We start from the raw sequence: 19,384 nt of genomic DNA, 5'->3' as shown, positions 1-19,384 counted from the left end.
GCAACACAGCCCCTCCAGGAACTCTCAGCTGGGCAGAGTCAAAGAACTCCAGCCTTTCACAGCTGAGCATACCATATTTTTCAGAAGCCTACTTGTTTGCTATCAATGAGATTAAGAAATGCAAAGCATTGGGTATGGAAGAGCACCTGATCTCAAGAGATGACTGCTGAGTCAGGGCAGAGAAAGGAGAGAGGCAGCTCAGAGGTTGATGGCTGGGATGTTCTAAAGCCTATTTGTGGATTTTTAACAGAAATTTCTTAAATTTTGCAAGCTCAATGAGAGAAAACTATTTTTTAAAAAGTAAAAAGCCCAGAACTTTTTAGAGTATTGCCTAAACCTAGGAAACCATTACTTGAATTTCAGGGTTGGACGCTCCCCCAGGTAGACTGTTCTACACGTCCACCTCATCTCAATCCCACAGCAGTCATGGCTGCATTATCCCTGTTTTTGCTACTGCCGCTCCCTGGGTGCTCAGCAGGGCCTTCCCTTCAAGACCCTAGCCCCTGCCTCTCATGTGACACCTTCTTTGTTTTCCCTTCCCAAAGCCTTTCCCACCTTCCCCTGCTCAGCACTGCAGGCAGTGAGGCCACTCCTGTAAGCCATGGCCCTGCCTCACCTCACTGAATGCGCATTCTCCCAGGGACTCTGCAGTTAAGGACCTCACTCCTGAAGGGCAAGTTGCATGCTGAAATGGTTTGGCTTAAATTGTAATCCCCATGTGCTGAAGGCAGGGCCTGGTGGGAGGTGATTGGATCATAGAGGCAGTCTTCCCTCTTGCTGTTCTCATGACAGTGAGTGGGTTCTCACAAGATCTGATCGTTTAAAAGTGTGTGGCACTTCCTTCCCCCTTCACTCTATCTCCTGCTTCAATGTGGTAAGACATGCTTGCTTCTCTTTGCTCTTCCACCATGATTGTAAGTTTTCTGAGTCCTTTCAGCCATACTTTGTGGTAAGCCTGTGGAACGGCGGGTAAATTAAACACCTTTTCTTCGTAAGTTACCCACTCTCGGGTAGTTCTTTATACCAGTGTGAGAATGGACCAAGACACAGGTCCACATGCCTTTGTGACTCTTAGCCATGGTAATAGTGACTTTCATAGTCAGGTCATTAGAAGAGCTCTTCAGATCTCCAAAGCAAGGTCTTCTTTGTGTTGCCAACCCTTATGCCTTCAGTGCCCCCGCAGAGCCCTGCAATAATTGACCCCAGTAGATCTGGGAGTCAGAGGTCATTTTACTGCTTCTCTGGAGTAAGGTATACATCACCAAGTTACTGTGACCTGGAATCTTTACAAATAGCCTCCTTCTCATGGTAGTAAAGGGAAGGAACATCACTAGTCCTTAGTGGAGGAGAGTGACTGTCTTGTTCTTTCTTTCTTTCTTTTTTGTTTGAGATGGGTTCGAGCAATTCTCCTGCCTCAGCCTCCTGGGTAGCTCAGACTACAGGCACATGCCACCATACCCAGCTAATTTTTGTATTTTTAGTAGAGACAGCGTTTTACCATGTTGGCCAGGATGGTCTCGATCTCTCGACCTGGTGATCCGCCGGCCTCGGCCTCCCAAAGTGATGGGATTACAGGTGCAAGCCACCGCACCCAGCCTGCTCTTTGACCATTATCACACCCTTTGTTCATTTCTGTCATGTACTCGGTACCACTTGAGCATCAGGCATGTGTGCACAGTGGCCTGGCTCTAGGCACTGCTCTCCCGCATGTTGGGAATGGGTACACACCCTTTGTTCATTTCTGTCATGTACTCGGTACCACTTGAGCATCAGGCATGTGTGCACAGTGGCCTGGCTCTAGGCGCTGCTCTCCCGCATGTTGGGAATGGGTAGAACTGTGTCAGGAACATGCAGCATGTATGAACTGTATTTACACCTGGGACACATGCTTATGGAAGGGATCCTCTGCAGCCCCATCATATCCTCTGTCTGGCCTGACATACTGTGCTAGCCCCTTGCAGGCCCATTCACTCACAAGGGTGCCCAGGGTATGGCAGGCCTACAGGATGCCCTGCCTCCTTGGCATAGCCTGGGAGAGGAGGAGGATGGTCCTTCCCTGCCTGCCTAGCAAGGGACAACAAGGCGACCCTTGGCTTTTCATTGTCTCTATCTCCATATTTAGTCTATCCTAAATCTTGCTGCCCTTGGCTTTGTGTTGTCTTCTCATTAATTCAACAAACTTTTTGTCTAAACTCATGAAAGTAGCAAAGTACTCTTTGGAAAAATACCTACTCGTTGCAGAAGAAGTAAATAATCATTCTGCAAAAAAATGTTTTATCTGGTTTGGTTTTTCTTGTCGCAGACATCATTTCTTGAGCCTTTTCTATGTTATAAATATTCTTTTTAAACCGAGGTTTCAGTGGCCACATGGCACTGTGCTGAATGTGTGGTGGTTGGTGAACTGTATATTGATGGGGGCTCACCGGGAGTTGGGCGCCCTGGCTTTGCTGCAGACACGCTCCAAGTTATGAGTAGATGAATCTTGCCAGTACAGCCTGGCAGGTTGTTGGAGACAAGTGAGCCACACCAGCTCCTACCCACTCTTGTTCCATTGTCAGAGTTCTCCCCTTTTTCCCATTCTTTAGGGTTCTCAGTGGGCTCCCTTCACAATTTTACTCTGATCTCTGCAATATGTGCTCATTCTAGCTTTCTTAACTTAGTCCTTGGCAACATACCCAAAGAGTTTATGTGTAATCCCATGCCCTTCTTCCACAAACCTCTACCAGAAAAATAAAAAGACAGTTTGGGCCACAGGCTCTAGACTGGCCAATAGGCTGACTTACCCATCTGGTGGAAAGCACTCAGCCCTCCAGGAAAGAGTCATGTTGATCATATCCTGAAAGTGGGATTCCTTGGGGATCCAAATTGTGAAATATGGAAGAAATCAGACAACTGGAAATTAGAGCAGAGGCCCAAAGGGCAGGAGGTAGAGAGATGCTGAAGGACAAAGGTGAGCAGAGCAGGGCTGTGGAGTTGTAGGGGCTTGAGGCCCAAGAGCCTGTCCAGCAGAAGGGCAAAGCCAGCCAAGAATAGGGGAAGAGCAGCTGGAACCAGCCCCTGAAACAGCTGAGTTCCTTCATCCCACACTCTGGGGCCACCATCCTGAGAACTGCCTCCCATCAGGCCCCAGGTCTGTGGGCTCTCTTGTGCATGGTGTCCTGTAGAGTCCCCACACCTTCTCCTGCATAGGGGAGCCACCAACCCCTCATGGGTCCATGGATTGTCTGTGGTTGCATTCCAGGTACTTTGTGGTTCATGCTTACTTAGCCCCTCCCTAGTGGGTGCTTAGGCTGGGTTAGAATACCACTGGGTCCTGGAATGCCTGCCGGAGCAGGTACAATGTGTAAGGTGGAAGGTGGCATTGCAGAGGTGTGAGGTGGGGCCTAGTATGAAGAGCACTGGGAGGTCACTGACTCCCCAGGTCAGCCCCTCCTGGAGGGCTGCAGCATGCTGGTTGGGGGTGGGGATGTGTAAAACATGGCCATTGCTGAGCATGATTCCCCTGTCCAGAGCCAGATCCCCTGTGGCCCTGGGTGTACTGAAGCCAGCATGAGGCCAACTTCACAGAGGATGAGAGAGATGGTGGGTGCATGTGAATATTGGCTACCCCTGCAGCTTACCCCAGTGGTTTCTGATGTGCACAAGTGTGCACCCTACCTACTTGAAACCTGGGGCAGAACCAGGACAGGAGTAGGGGCCAGAATCTGTACCGAGTGAGGCTGCATGGCCTTTTCAATTTTCCTCTTCTTGAAATGGAGAGGTGCAGGACACGGAACAAGGTGTGAGCAGAGTCGTCAGGGAAACAGGTTTATGTTGCCTAGTGCAAGTGAGAGGATGCCCAGTGCCTGGGGAGGGGGGATGGCTGGCATGCTGAAGAATCCTGCTTTTTAATTATTATTTTAAAACCAGCTATAGCATGGGTACCAGAAGGGGTTTGAATGGCAAGAAGGTGGCCTATTTTGGGACTCTCAGGAGCCCGCTATGGAGGGTGCTTCCCACAGGCTGTAAAGGAGAGAAGAGCTCATACAGGAGGCTCTGTGTTTGCTGGGGGTAGCAGGGTCTCCTGTATGTCCCACGTCAATTCTCATGGGAGCTCTGCCAGTGGTGGCCATGTCTCCAGCTCACAGGTGGGGACGCCAAGTCCTCAGAATGGTCCCTGAGTCAGTAAGCAGTGCCCTGAGTGACAGGAAGAAAGGGTTTGCTCTGTTCCTGGCAGGGCACTGCCTTTCCTGGCCTCCCAAGGGATCCATCCACCTGTGTGGCATCAGGTCTTTCCCTTTATGGAAGGTTGGGAGTGTTGGCTTTGCTTTGTTATTTTCTGCTTAGTAAAATAAACTCTGTATAGGAACCCTCCATCTTTTGAGGGACACATTACTGGCTGTGGAATCAGGAGTTCCGGGAGTTGTATATGAGGAACCAGGAGACACAGGCAGGTATCTTCCCAGCAGACTGTTAGGAGGCCAGGGACAAGAAGGTATCTCCAATGTCACTGGGGAAGGGGTCTCATGGAACCAGTGTGTGAGTCTTGATTCTCTTTTCTGTTACTTCCTGTGCCTCCTCAATGTGGGTGCCTGGGCTGCTAGGTCAAAGGACACAGAGCAAGGAGCCTCTGCCAGGACCAGAGAAGGATAGGGTTGGAGAGAGTGGGGCAGAAGGTCTCCTGGCCGCATGGTCCCCATGCATGATCTGAGGATACAGAACTCGGCCTCTGGGAAGTGGTGTAAGGTGTCTTTAAATGATAAGATGATTAAAGTTCACTCTTTCTCCCTGATTTTCAAATTTTCTGTCAAAGTGAATATGTACTTAGAACTTTGGGTGGGCTTTGAAGAGAAGATTAATGAGGTCTGACTGGTTGGAAAACTTCAAGGCATGGCCCTGCTCCCCTGAGGTCATGGCCCTCCTGCTTGGCTGTGTGGTCCTCACAGGGTGAACCATGTAAACCGTGAACCTCACAACGTAAACTGTGTGGTTTAGCAGGAGGGAGTAAACGTGACTCCAGTGCATCAGGGGCCATCAAGGGCATGCTTTGCTGCAGAGCTTGGAACCTGCCCACAGGGAGCAGGCATGTGCTCCTGGACTTCATATCAGTATGTGATGCAGGTGGCCCTGCTAGTCCTGAACCTGTTTAGTTTGAGTCAGCATAGCAGAAAAAATGAAACAAAAAACAAGACAGACCAAAAAGAATGATTGTGACACAGCCAGGGTTTGTTTATTGTCACTCCACTCAGCAGGGGTTCTGCCAAGCAAGGGCTCATCTCTGATGTTGTTGCAGATGTTTGCAGAAGCTGTGGACATTGCCTTGCTTCTGTACTTGGGCCTAGAAGGCTGCTGTAATTGTGTTCAATGGAAATTGTACAGACTGTCTTTTCAGAATTGTACATTTTTAAAGGAAGAGATGGAAAAATAGCATAGGTGTGGAAAAATCACTGTCAAAAACAAAAAATAAGGATCACTGCCAGAACATGTTTTCAAGAAACTGACTGTATTAAGGCTTGATGGTAGGGTTTTCTTGAGAAAAAATATTTTTAAAATTATCGTCTTGAGTTATAATGCCATGGAAAAAAAAAGATCTTGTCACTGGGATGACTAAAGATTCTAAGAGAAATTCTCCCAGAAGATGGGGCGGTAACTGTTTCCAGGGTCCAGGCCACCTTTCTAGGACATTTTGTCCCTTGACCCCCAGGAAAGCAATCCAGTGGGATAGACTTCCTAACTCCTCACGTGCACTGTGAGGACAGAGCACAAGGGCAGCCAGGCCTGGCTTTCCTCCTCTTCATTTCCATTGCAGGATGGGGACTAGGGTCTGCACAGCAGTGGTGTGGGACTGGATGTGTGCAGGAAGGGAGCAGTGCTTCTAGGAGGCTTGTGCACAGCAGTTTCTCACCCATTCCCTAAGCCCTTGGCTTCCTGGAACCCAGAGCATTAATTAGGATGCATGTCGCATTGGCGTTTGGGGTTTTCGGAACAGGCAGCAAATGTAAGCCCATCTTTTGGAATGCTGGGCCCCCCAATGAATTTGGGATTTTCTTCTGTTCTACTATTGCTTAAGTCATGAGAGACATGCTTTAAGTAGGGAAGCAACGATGTCATTTACAGGCACTTTCCCAGCCCTAAGTAGGTCAGGGTTTTGTCACAGTTTTGAGGAGATCACAGGTGAGTCACAGTAAATTTGGAGAGTCACGAAGCTTGTCAGAATTCAGAGTGCATTTGTGATATCATTAAGTAGCATACATTAATTACTAGCCTGTGCAGTGTCCTCTCTGTTCCCCCCATTCCCCGGATTAGATAGTACAGTCACCATTGAAACCAGCTATCAGAGGGATCGGCCTCACTCCTGGCTGTGAAAATCTGACCTGTTGCTGGCTTAACTGCTGGAAAAAAAAAACAAGTCCTAGGAGCAGGGCATGAGAGTTGCCTTCTCTTGCTAGCCTCTCTCTTAGCCTTTGGCTGCACCACTTTTTGTGGCAATAGAACCTCATGCACAAAGGGGCATGTCAGAAGTTTGCAACTTAATAAATGCAGCCAAATAACTGAACATACCTCGTAATCCACACCTATATCAAGACACAGAACATGCCCACACTGCAGGAGCCCCTTGTACCCCTCTGGGGTCACTGCTGCCCTGACTTCTAACAGTATAGATTTGCCTGTTTTGTATTCTATGTACATGGGACCATGCAGGATGCATGTTTTCCCATTTGGCCTCTGTCACTCAATATGATATGTGTGAGATTCATACAAGGCCTTGTGTGTAATTGTAACTCATTAATTCTCAGTGCAATGTGAATATACAGCATTCACTATTGATGGGCATGCAGGTGGTTGCCAGTTTGGGTTATTATGAACAGTACGGCCTTGGGCATTCTAGAGCATGGGTGGAGATGGGAAGAGAGACATTCTAAAGTGTGTTTTGCCAAACATCTGGATGCATTTCCGTTGGGTGGACCTAGGAGTGGAATTGCTGGGTGGCAGGCATGCAAGTCTTCAGCATCAAACATATTCCATCTCTCCAAAAATACACTCTTTCCAGCAAGTAGAAGGCAGAGTAAGGTTTCCAGGTAGAGTACATGGAGTTTTATGGTGGCCATGGAGTATATTTTGGATTAATTTTGGACAATCAGGAATACAGTGGCACTTTGTAAGCAATTGTTCTTAGAAATCTGAGAGGGGAGTACTGGTCTTGACAGAGGCAGATTCTGCATTTAAATGAGGATGTTTTAGTTCGATGTTCATTCATGCAACTCAGTTAACTTTTTCTTGCTGTGCTCAGCCAGCGTCATCCACCAACAGAGTACATCCTGTCCCTGAGAAACTGACTCGGGTGGGCAGTAAGGGAAGTGACTATGTAGATGGGCAGAGGCAGAGTGGAGCTGCCACATTGTCACTGTCACCTGCTGCATGTGTCGTAGAGGCTTCTTTGTGTCCTGTGTCCTCAGGGCTCTGTTTCAGAGCATGACTTGGTTGCTGAGGACACCCATCACTCAGCAGCCTCATTTTCGAGGCAGTTCGTGGTTTGACCTAGGCTCTGTCTTCTATCAGCAGCACCTCTCACTCTCTCTAAGGCCAACAGTCTCTTCTGGTCCTGGGTGATAGAGTTGAAGTCCAAGTTGAGTGCCTTGCCCGGGGACTCTGTGACTGAGAAAAAGGGGCTGGAGCTTAGCCTGAGTCTTCTGGCCACACACTCTGTGCAGTTCTGCCACACCACAGCCCCCTCCTCTGTGTACCAAGCAGATAGGTTGGAGGTGGTGCTTTGTTTTATAGCAATGATTAATAGGTCCATCTAGACCACAGGCTTCTCTGTTGCTTGGTGGGGGTTCACCTTTCTATTCTCCATGTTGCACAGGTGATGGCACTCCTCAGCAGCAGGGTGTTGTGGTCCCTCAGAAGCCCTCCCAGCATGGATTTGTGGCAAGCCTGTGACTTTGGGTTTTCCTTTGCTGTGATAGATAGTGCATATTTTATAAAGTTATTTTAGGAAACTCTGGTAATGAGATGTACTAGATAGAGTAATGTGAAATCTAAATCTTCAAGAGAAATACTTTGGCATTATTGTCCATTTTAATATTTCCTGTGTGTGTGTGGTATTTTCTGAAACCTGAGCATTTACCTTAAAAGCACATTTTCCACGACTACCAGTGTCTATTAAAGAAAAAAAAAAAAAAGAATGAAAATCAGTCCAGTTAACTTCATGGTATATCTAACATTAAAGAAAGCTTGATAACTTCTAGAGAGTATAATGTTACCTTTCATCATTTTAATAGAATAGACTACTATTATTTAGAAAGTGAGCTTTAAGCTTCAATTTTATTTTTAATTTTTATCATTATTTTTTATTTTTGAGACAGAGTCTTGCTCTGTTGCCCAGGGTGGAGTGCAATGGTGTGATCTTGGCACAACGCAGTCTCCGCTTCCCGGGTTCAAGCAATTCTCATGCCTCAGCCTCCCAAGAAGCTGCGATTACAGGCACGTGCCACCACACCCAGCTAATTGTTTTTTGTATTTTTAGTGGAGACGGGGTTTCCCCAAGTTGCCCAGGCTTGTCTTGAACTCTTGACCTCAGGTGATCCACCCACCTCGGCCTCCCAGAGTTCTGGGATTACAGGTGTGAGCTACCACGCCTGGCCTAAGCTTCAATTTTATAATAGTCTACACAATTATTTCAGAAACTGCTGCCTGTGTCTTGAGATTTTTAATGGGGATTACCAGTCATCGTAGGTCATTTTTATTTTAAAAAGATACTTTATTTTTTGTAGTTAAAGTCTGGTCAAGTTAAAGCGCTAACAAGCCAAAATAACGAAACAAAAAAAAATGTTTTTTTTAAAGTAAATAATGCGACTTATAAAATATCATTTATATTTTGTATCTATGTGAGTACTCACAGTATCTCCCAGGAAAGCGATTACAAGATGTTTAATGTTGTTTTAAGAATCCCAGCCTTGATGCAAGAGTTTATATCCCAACTTAGTCCCAGGAGGTTTTGCTCATGGTGACAGATGCTGTTATTTATACCTGAGCGTGCTACAGTGACACACTCCTTAGAGCTTGTCCGAATTCCTTCACACGTACAAGTTAGCTTCTCAACCAACTTTTTGCTTCAATGAAGCTGGGATGTCCCTGGAATATGGAGCCATAGAAGTTTATAGAAGAAGAGAGCAGAGCTCTCACACATGCTCCTGTGCAGGTGCTGAGTGGATGCCAGGACAGGCAGCAGCAGGTGGTGTGTCTTTGGCAGGATATGCCTGGATCTACTATTTTATAGCCTTAAATTAGGTTACATTCCCTTTAGAGTTTAAAATAAGATTGTTGAGCCCTTATCCTGTTGGTCACGGCCAGTCCACTCTTATATTTGGTCCAAGGACCCTCAGGGTGCTTACCCAGCCCCTTGGATGCCATCCTGCTGATGAGCAAATACAAGAAGAAGTGGGAATGTGAACATGTGTCCTGTTCCCCAAAGTAGTCACTGCCCTGTGGCTTTGTCACTGCGTCCTGGTAACATCCAGTATTGAGGCCAGCGCCTGCCCACTGTGGGAAGCAGTCCAGTCACTGGTACCTGGGGCCACTTCTGGCCAGGGTGAGGGTGCCCCTTTCCGCAGTGTGGTGTTTTGAATGGTGCTCTAAGCCAGAGGAACCTGGCCCTGAGGCCAGGGCTCACCTTGCCAGCCACTCTGCTGGTTCTCCCACCAGCTCTCTCCATGGAGTGCCATGGAGCAGGGGCTGGGAGAGCAGCACACCAGTGTCATGAACTCCCCACCCAACCCCAGCTATCTGGCTGGGTCCCCCAGTCCAACGAATCTGTTCTAATGTTCATGGATCTCAAAGGATAAGGGCTCAGTCATGACTCAACGTGCATTTGGCAGAGGTCTCTCTGACTATTGAGTCTGAGATATTATAAGTGAAGTAAGGTTCAAGATCATTTAGGAGTAGTGGAGGGCCCTCAAAATGAGTTTTGAGTAGTAGGGGGCCCTCAAAATCACTTAGGAGTAATCCTGAAATTGAATGTTGGCCTGTATTGCTAGGTTTAGGAAGTTCTCCTGTAAAATATCCTGAAGTGTGTTTTCCAATTTGGTTCCATTCTCCCCATCACTTTCAGGTACACCAATCAAATGTAGATTTGGTCTTTTCACATAGTCCCATATTTCTTGGAGGCTTTGTTCATTTCTTTTCATTCTTTTTTTCTCTAATCTTGTCTTCATACTTTATTTCATTAAGTTGATCTTCAATCTCTGATATCCTTCTTCTGCTTGATTGATTTGGCTATTGATACTTGTGCATGCTTCACAAAGTTCTCGTGCTGTGTTTTCAGCTCCACCAGGCTATTTATGTTCCTCTCTAAACTGGTTATTCTAGTTAGCAATTCCTCTAACCTTTTTTCAAGGTTCTTAGCTTCTTTGCATTGGGTTTTAACATGCTTATTTAGCTAGGAGGAGTTTGTTATTACCCACCTTCTGAAGCCTACTTCTGTCAAGTCGTCAAACTCATTCTCTGTCCAGTTTTGTTCCCTTGCTGGTGAGGAGTTGTGGTCCTTTGGAGAAGAGGTGTCCTGGTTTTTGGAATTTTCAGCCTTTTTGCTCTGGTTTTTCCTCATTTTTGTGGATTTATCTACCTTTGATCTTTGATGTTGGTGAGCTTCAGATGAGCTTTCTATGTGGATGTCCTTTTGGTTGATGTTGATGCTATTCCTTTCTGTTTGTTAGTTTTCCTTCTAACAGGCCCCTCTGCTGAAGGTCTGCTGGAGTTTGCTGGAGGTTCACTTCAGACCCTGTTTGCCTGTGTCACCAGTGGAGACTGCAGAACAGCGAAGATTGCTGCCTGTTCCTTCCTCTGGAAGCTTTGTCTCATAGTGGCACCCACCAGATGCCAGCCAGAGCTTTCCTGTATGAGGTCTGTCAACCCCTGCTGGGGGGTATCTCCCAGTCAGAAGGCACAGAGGTCAGGGATCCACTTGAGGAGGCAGTCTGTCCCTTAGCAGAGCTCCAGCACTGTGCTGGGAGATCCGCTTCTCTCTTCAGAGCTGGCAGGCAGGAATGTTTAAGTCTGCTGAAGCTGTACCCACAGCCGCCCCTTCCCCCAGGTGCTCTGTCCCAGGGAGACAGGGGTTTGATCTATAAGCCCCTGACAGGGGCTGCTGCCTTTCTTTTAGACATGCCCTGCCCAGAGAGGAGGAATCTAGAGAGGCAATCTGGTTACAGCAGCTTTGCCAAGCTGCAGCGGGCTCCACTTAGACCACGTGGCTTCCTGGCTTCAGCCCCCTTTCCAGGAGAGTGAATGGTTCTGTCTCACTGGCATTCCAGGTGACACTGGGGTACAAAGAAAAACTCCTGCAGCTAGCTTGGTGTCTGCCCAAACAGCCACCCAATTTTGTGCCTGAAACCCAGGGCCCTGGTGGCATAGGCACCAGAGGGAATCTCCCAGTCTATGGGTTATGAAGACTGTGGAAAAAACATAGTATCTGGGTTGGAGTGCACTGTTCCTCACAGCACGGCCCCTCACAGCTTCTCTTGACTGGGGAGGAAGTTCCCTGACTCCTTGCTTCCCAGGTGAGATGATGCCCCACCCTGCTTTAGCTCACCCTCCATGAGTTGCACCCATTGTCTAACCAGTCCCAGTGAGATGAGCTGAATACCTCAGTTGTAAATACAGAAATCACCCACCTTCTGTGTTGATCTCACTGCAGACTGGAGCTGTTCCTATTCAGCCATATTACTAGCTCCCAACTGCTATTTATTGTTTTGTGATTTTCAGTATACAAGCCCAATACATGTTTGGTTCAGTTTTACATGTTTTGTTTAGTTTTTACCTAAGCATTTTACTTTGAATGATTATGAATCATATTGTTTAAATTTGTTTCCATATGTGCATTGCTAGTACATAGAAACCCAAACGATTTTGAATGTTTGTGTTGTATCTTGTTACCTTGATGAATTTGTCTAGTACTAGATTTTCTGTAGAATCCTTAGGATTTCCTATGTAGACTATGTTATCTGTAAATAGCGATAGCTTTGTTTCTTCTTTATGAATCATTATGTATTTTATTTCCTTCTTGGGCCTTACTGCACTGGCTAGAACTTTAGTACTATGTGGAATAGCAATGGTAAGAGTGGACATCATTTTCTGGTTTGTGATTTTAAGGAAAAAGCATCCAGTCTTTGCATTCATTATAATAGTAGCCATATATGTATATATGGCTTTTTTTTTTTTTCAACAGAGTCTTGCTTTGTCACCCAGGATGGAGTGACATGATCTCAGCTCACTGCAACCTCTGCCTCCCAGGTTCAAGCTATTCTTCTGTCTCAGCCGCCTGAGTAACTGGGATTACAGACGCATGCCACCACACCCAGCTAATTTTTGTATTATTAGTAGAAATGGGGTTTTACCATAACAGCCAGGCTGGTCTTGAACTCCTGACCTCATGATCTGCCTGCTATATGTTTTTTATAGATGGCTTTGATTAGTTTGGCAAAGTTCTTTTCTAGTTTGCTGAGTGTTTTTTATCATGCATGTATGTTGGATCTTGTCTAATGCTTTTTCTGAGACAGTTGATATGATCTGGTAGTTTTTAGGTTTAGCCTGTTAATATCGTGGATTATGTGGCTTGATTTTTTTAAAATATCAAATTGGCCTTGCATCCCTGGAATCAAGACTATTGGTTGTGGTACATAATTCTTTTTGCATATTGCTAGATTCTAGTGGCTAATATTTTGTGGAGGTTTGTTGTATCTCTGTTCATGAGGCATCTTGGTACTCTTTCTGTACTCTTTGGCTGGTTTTGAAATCATGATAAAATGAGCCTCATAAAATTAGTTGGGAAAATATCCTTAGCAAGGATTTCTGAGAAAAGAATTATGAGTTAAGTTTCATACTGTAAATTTTGTGTAGATCTTCTGAATCTAAAGTGATATAAGTTCATGAAAAACACAATGAGAGTATAAAAGGAGAGTACTTCAGAAAAAAACTGCAAAGTGATTAAGTTACACAAGTACCCTTTTTTAGGTTCTAAAATGGCCTGGCCCAAGGATAACCGTAATACTTCTGTAGCACAATTCTGCATTAGAGAGAGCATTTTTAAATATTACCACCAAACATCACTTTGGGAGTTTGCTTGAAAATGTGTCTTGAATCAGAGGCAAATTGTAAAACAATACTGTGTTTCTGAAAAAAGGTTTTGGTTTTTCAGTGGTGTTATCACAGGGGATATGCTTTAAATGTTGAATTAGTCTCCTCAACTTGTGTATATACAGGTTGAGCATCCCTAATCCAAAGATCTGAAATCTGAAATGTTCCAAAATCCAAAAGTTTTGAAGTGCTGACATGATAATCAAAGGAAATGCTCATTGGAGTATTTTGGATTTCAGATTTTCAGATTAGGACTGCTCATCTAGTAAGCATACTGCAAATATTCCAAAATCCCAGACACATTTTGTCCGAAGCATTTTGCCATTTTGAATAAGGGATACTAAACCCGTTTGTGTGTGTGCATGTGTATGTTTACATATGTGTGTATGCATGTATATGTATACACATATATATGTGTGTATGCATACATGTATATGTGTGCATATATGTATGCGCATTATATGTGTCTGCATATGCATTTGTGTGTGGGTGTGTATGTGTATACATGTATGTGTATGTGTATGCATGTATATGTGTGTGTACGTATATGAGATATCTATATTTAGGTCCAAAAAATAGGGCAGTTTGGAGAACAAAGTGGAATATATAATTTTAAAAGGGAATAAAACAGCGTACTTACATTTCTTGTCAATGAAGACCAGCCCTGGCTGCCTTAAACTTATTATTTACAGTAAAATACCAGTGGAGATTTGCTGCACATGGCCTTGCCATTCTCTGTGGTGCCCAGCTGAAAGACGATTTTCGGAAGGTCAAACAAGTTTGTGCTTCTTTTACTATCCAGCTGTAAGATGACAATACGGGGTACCCAGTTAAATTTGGATTTGAATAATGAATAATGGTTTAACATATGCTTGTCTCAAATATTACATGGGACATGGTTATACTAAAATATTCATTGTTCATCTGAAGTTCAGGATTAATTGAGCATCCTGTTTTATCTGCTAAACCTAGCTTTTCTCCATATTTTTTCTGTGTTTGAACCTCGTTCACTTTAAGGTAAAAGCTAAAGAAGTTACAGGGACAGTGTCAAAACTCTGTAGCAATAGACTGAGACAGTCATCTTTTCCTGGCAGAGGAACAGGCTGGCAGACATTGTGTAATATGTACTTAATTTTTTCCATTGGTGCCTGTGGCAAGATGTTAGCCTAGGGCTGGGGAATGGGGGGTTATACCCCTCCCCATAATAGTTTGTGTCCTGCACCATCATTGCTCACTCACACTTACTGTTCACAATGATCTCACTTCATTTGTCTTGCCAGCATCTAATTATTCAGAAAGATTCTTACTCATCCACACATCTGCACCTCAGTCCTATTTGCAATTACCCTTTTAGGATGCTGCCTAAATTAGTGTTCATACACTGCAGATAACCACTTTTACATACTTCCTGGGTCAGATATAGAAGCAGACACAGCGTTTATCTATTGCATGCTTCACTTAAGTTGTCAACCATCATAGGCATTATCTTGACATTATGTGTACTGCTTGGATTTGATGATTGGCCTAAGGAATACATACATAATAGAACTTCTCTGTCAACACCTTGGAGCACCAGATCCAGCAAGAGGCAGCTCTTGGAATATTTTACAAATCATATCTGAAATCTGTACCATCCATTAAACTGGCCTATGTGGCTATAATAGGAGTAGAGAAGAAATAAAATGGTTGTTTACTAATATTTTTACTCCCATTAAAAATATCTAATATTAAGAAAACTTTAAATATACATGATCAATCAATTAAAAAAATATATACCAGGAAGACAAAGACTGGTTAGGGAAAGAGCTTTTGGCAGTCATCCAGCCATCTCTCTTTACAGCAGCACTGGTCACTGGAGCTTCCTGTTCTGTTCCTTTCTGCTTTGTTCTGTTCCAGGCAGTTGGCAGAATTGCACCGTGAACTCCAACCTTACTGCTATGAATGTATTCTTTTATCTGTTTGATTTGTTTCAACCCAGAGGAAGGAAATACCTCTTACTCTTTTTTGTACTTTGGCTGGTTTTAGGGCACCTGAGGCCATTCAAATTACATCTCTGCCCAAAGAAAAACTAAAGAATATTATTCTTTTCAGGACAGATGTCCTTAATGTAAAGTTAGAAAAAACACTGTAGAAAGATTTACAGTAGCTAAACTAAAGGCCCTCCATGGCCTCCCTGTTTCATTTGAAAGGCTTTGAAGAATGTGGGCTCTGCACAAAGATGAGAAGGGGAGGACCCCCCAAAAAAGCAGAGAGGAGCTTCAGGGCCATCTTCTCTATGGCTTGTGAAAACTGAGCTCACTATTCCCAAGTTTCTGGTGGATTCTCAGATTTCTACCATTTTTAGCTAAATTCACTTAGAATAAAGTTTAGAATCTTATTTGTAATGATCTGTTCACCCAAAATGTGGAGAAAATTGATAACTGCTAATATCTGGGATTCTAAGATATTTAAATCTAGTCTGATTCTTAAAGAGTGTCAGTAAATTGTAACCACAACACTTTTATATTGACTTAAATATGTTTTATTTGTTAAATTGCATAAATACATTTTTGCTAAGTATTGGTCTTTCAGTGGTCAGAAGGGTTATTTTCCTACAATTTTGATGTTATAGGAAGCAAAAAAATACCTGTTGCTGCAAGTCTGTTGCCATTTGTGAGAATGGTTCTGCAACCCTCGAGCCTGGATACAGATTTTTCTAAATGGAAATGGTTTATTTGGTAAATATTCTCTGCTTCTTACCTTCTACATTCAAGCATAAAGAAATCTGTTTGGTTTCTAATAACCAGAAATTATACACATTCTTGCATCAAATGTGTATTGGCCAAATCTCATGGGCAAATATGTAGGGAAATCACTTGAGTTGGGTGTTTTAAGGAGAAATGGCCTCCATTGTCATCCCCTGGGCCTTCTCTGTCTCAGTTCTCAGCTGTGAAGCCCAGACCTCTGCTGGGAAATCATCTTGGAAATAAAGGCCCCTTCATTTTTTATCTGGGAAAGGAGCATAGACTTGTATTCTTCTTTAAAAGGGATCAGGAATGTCACTGCACACCCATTAGGATGGGCACTAACAAAAATAAAAATAAAAACAAAAAGTAAGTGCTGGTGAGGAATTGGGGAAGTTGGTAGGAATGGTGATTCCCCAAAATGGTAAATGTAAAATTACCATTGAATCCAGCAGTCCCACTTCTGGGTATATATCCAAAAGAATTGAGCATGAGACCTTGAACAGAAATCTGTACATCCCTGTTTATAGCAGCAGTAACCAAAAAGTGGGAGCAACCCATGTGTCCCTCAGTGTATGAATGGATAAGCAAAATCTGGCCTATTCATACAATGGAATATTATTCAACCTTTAAAAGAAAGGAAATTATAACATATGCTACAACGTGCATGAACCTTGAGGACACTATGCTAAGTGAAGTAAGCCAGTCATAAAAAACAAATACTACAGGATTCCACTTATATGAAGTACCTAGAATAGTCAGATTCACAGAGACAGAAAGTACAATGGTGGGTGATGAGGGGTAGGGGGGATATGGAGCTGCTGTTTAATGGGTACAGTTTCAGTTTTACAAGATGAAAAATGTTCTGTTGATGGTTGTATAACAATGTGAATATACTTAATGCCTTAGAAGTGTGCACTTAAAAAATGTTGAAGATGGTAAATTTTATGTTATGTATAATATACCACATATTTTAAAAAGTATCAATGATTTCTGCCTGTCTGGAGATGGAAGGACGACCACTCATTCCTTCCTGTGCCCATGTAGATGTTTCTGTATTGCAATGGAATGCTGTGATGGGCCTGTGGGTCACATGTGACACTCTCAAGCACGTGAGGCTCCCTTTCAGGTTGCCGTACCCAGAACCTCTGTACGTTTTCTCTGGCTCCCTATCACCTGACATAGGTGTGGCCAGGAGAGCCCCAGCGGAGGAGGCGGAATGCCTGAGGTACCTCTGGGTCAGGCTTGGAGGAAGGGCTTCCCTCAATATTGGCCTGGGTTCTCAGCCTACCAGCCTAACTTTTGCTTTTTCTTTTGAGGTAAAATGAAATGCACAAATGAGATGAGCCCTGACAAATGCATGCACCTGTGTAATCCAAGTCCATATTGAGACACAGAGCATTCACATTCACATCCCACCAGGTGCCCTTCCGCAGCCCTTCCGCCAGGTAACCTGCCTGATTTCTCCATCATGGATTAATTTTGCCTATTGTAGGACTTCACATGAAAGGGATCCGCAATGGGCAGTCATTGCTCAGTGGAATGCCCCTGTGATCCATCCGTGCCACTGCTTTATCAGTGGCCTGCTCCTTTTCAACACTACCTCACCATGCCAGGGGTTGCTTGGCTACTTTCCTGTGGCGAGATTCCTGAGCTCTTCCCAGTTTGGGGCTTGTTGGAATAAGGCTGCTGTGAATATTCTTGTACAGGGCTTTCTGTGAATGGATGCTTTGCTTTCTCTTGGGTTAATGCCTAGGAATGGCATCGGGTCACAGAGCAGTTTACAAAACCGTTTTCTTCTCCATCTTCTCCGGCCCGCAAGGTCCAAGGGTTCTGCTTGCTGGGCATCCTCACCAGCACTTGGCAGTGGCAGCCTGCTTTCTTAGGAAATTGTCATGGGTGAGTAGTGGGTGTCATCACAGTTCTCATTTGCATTTCCCTGTTGTTTAACAATGCTGAAGACATTTATTGATCATTCACATGCTCTTCATTTGTAAACTACCTATCCGTCTCTATTACTGATTTTTACTAGGTTGCTTGTATTTTCATTGTTGACTTGCAGCTAGGTCTTTTAGTAAGTAAAATTTTTTAATTTTTATAAAATCTAATTTATCATTTTTTAAATTTATGCTTATTGTTTCTCTGTCCTAAGAAACTTTTGCCTAAAGCCATGAAGATACTCTGTTTTCTTTATTACAGCTTTATAGTTTAGCTTCTACATTGAGCTTTGTGATTTATCTCTAATTTTTGTGTATAGTGTGAAGTAGGGGTTGAGGTTTCTTTTTTCCATGTGGATATCCAATTTTTTTTCAGCATCATTTCTCGAAAAGACCATCCTATTCATGATGAATTATAGTGGTGCCTTTGTCAAAAATCAAATGGTCATGTAAGTGAGGGTCTATTTCTGGACCCTTTATTCTGTTCCATTAATTGATTTGTTGGTCATACCATTACCACACTGCCTTGATTACCATTCCCTTATACTAACATCCCAAACTTCTGGCCATCTCATGTTCTTGGCTGTGCACCAGTGTGATCAAGTATGTGATATTAACCTGTTGGTCCACACTCACCTTCCTTGTGCATAACATGGAGATGATGTCACTGAGTGATGGTGATGACTAAGAGAATTCTGACAGTTACATCAGGCACAGCATACACATAGGACATCTTCAGTAACTGTGTCTCTTCATATTGGATTCTGGGAAGTGAGCTCACATCTTTGTGTACTATCACCACATCACTGTGGTATAGGTGGGAGGTCAGTGCAGGAACAACAGGGTGAAATAATTTTAATTAAGATCTTTGATTCAGTGGCAGAGGAAAAAGAGGTAGCTCCAGTTACTTAGTTCCAGTGTTGACCTTGGCCATTTTATTTTGCAGCACTCTCTAATCTTTCAAAATTGACCAGTCTGAGCCTTACTTTGGTCATATGTAAAATGAAGACAATACCCCTCAAGGTCATTGTCAGACGCAGATGCATTCTGGCATGTGAAAGCACTTTGTGGGACCTAAAACATAACATCCTGAAGTGCCGTCTTGATCTTTCTCTCTCTATTAGGATTGCAGATATTCAGAGGGAAGGACAGATTTACATTTCCATTTTTTGTGTCTAACTCAGATATGAAGTCTCACTTCATTGATTTGTTATTGATTTGGTATTGATGAACAGGACATTTAAAATCATTTACTAGGAGTGTTTACAGACTTAAAGAGCCGGCTCTAGCAGTCTTGAAGGTTTTGATTTTAGGCATAAACCCGGGCAGGTTTGAACAAGAAGTAGCAACTGTGGGACACAGATGCTTGGACTTGAGCAAGCAGCAGATAGTGGTGATGAGACTGTACAGCCACTAGCCTCATGCCTCTTGAGGTAGGTTTGGAATATCCCAAAGTCCCTTAACCCAGAGGAAGGGTGAGTGCCCCAGACCAGGAGCAGGTGGGCATGAGGAAGACGAAGAGAAGGGCAAGAAGAGGCTACCATGGCAGTAGAGATTGCTGTGGTCACTTTGAGCCCTGAGCAGTGGCTTGGGGCTTGTTTGGAAGTATTT

The 19,384-nt window shown here is 44.0% G+C and overlaps 1 protein-coding gene across 1 annotated transcript in view; it reads left to right on the top strand.

The window, feature by feature from the left end:
- The window catches only part of OTUD7A (OTU deubiquitinase 7A), a 285,170-nt gene that overhangs the window by 20,206 nt on the left and 245,580 nt on the right, over positions 1–19,384 (top strand). The window lies entirely within an intron of this gene.

Source organism: Aotus nancymaae, unplaced genomic scaffold (assembly GCF_030222135.1).
Source record: "Aotus nancymaae isolate 86718 unplaced genomic scaffold, 86718_ANA_hifiasm-v0.15.2.pri h1tg000014l, whole genome shotgun sequence".
Classification (NCBI taxonomy): Eukaryota; Metazoa; Chordata; class Mammalia; order Primates; family Aotidae; genus Aotus; species Aotus nancymaae.
This window is presented reverse-complemented; position numbering and strand designations above follow the sequence as displayed.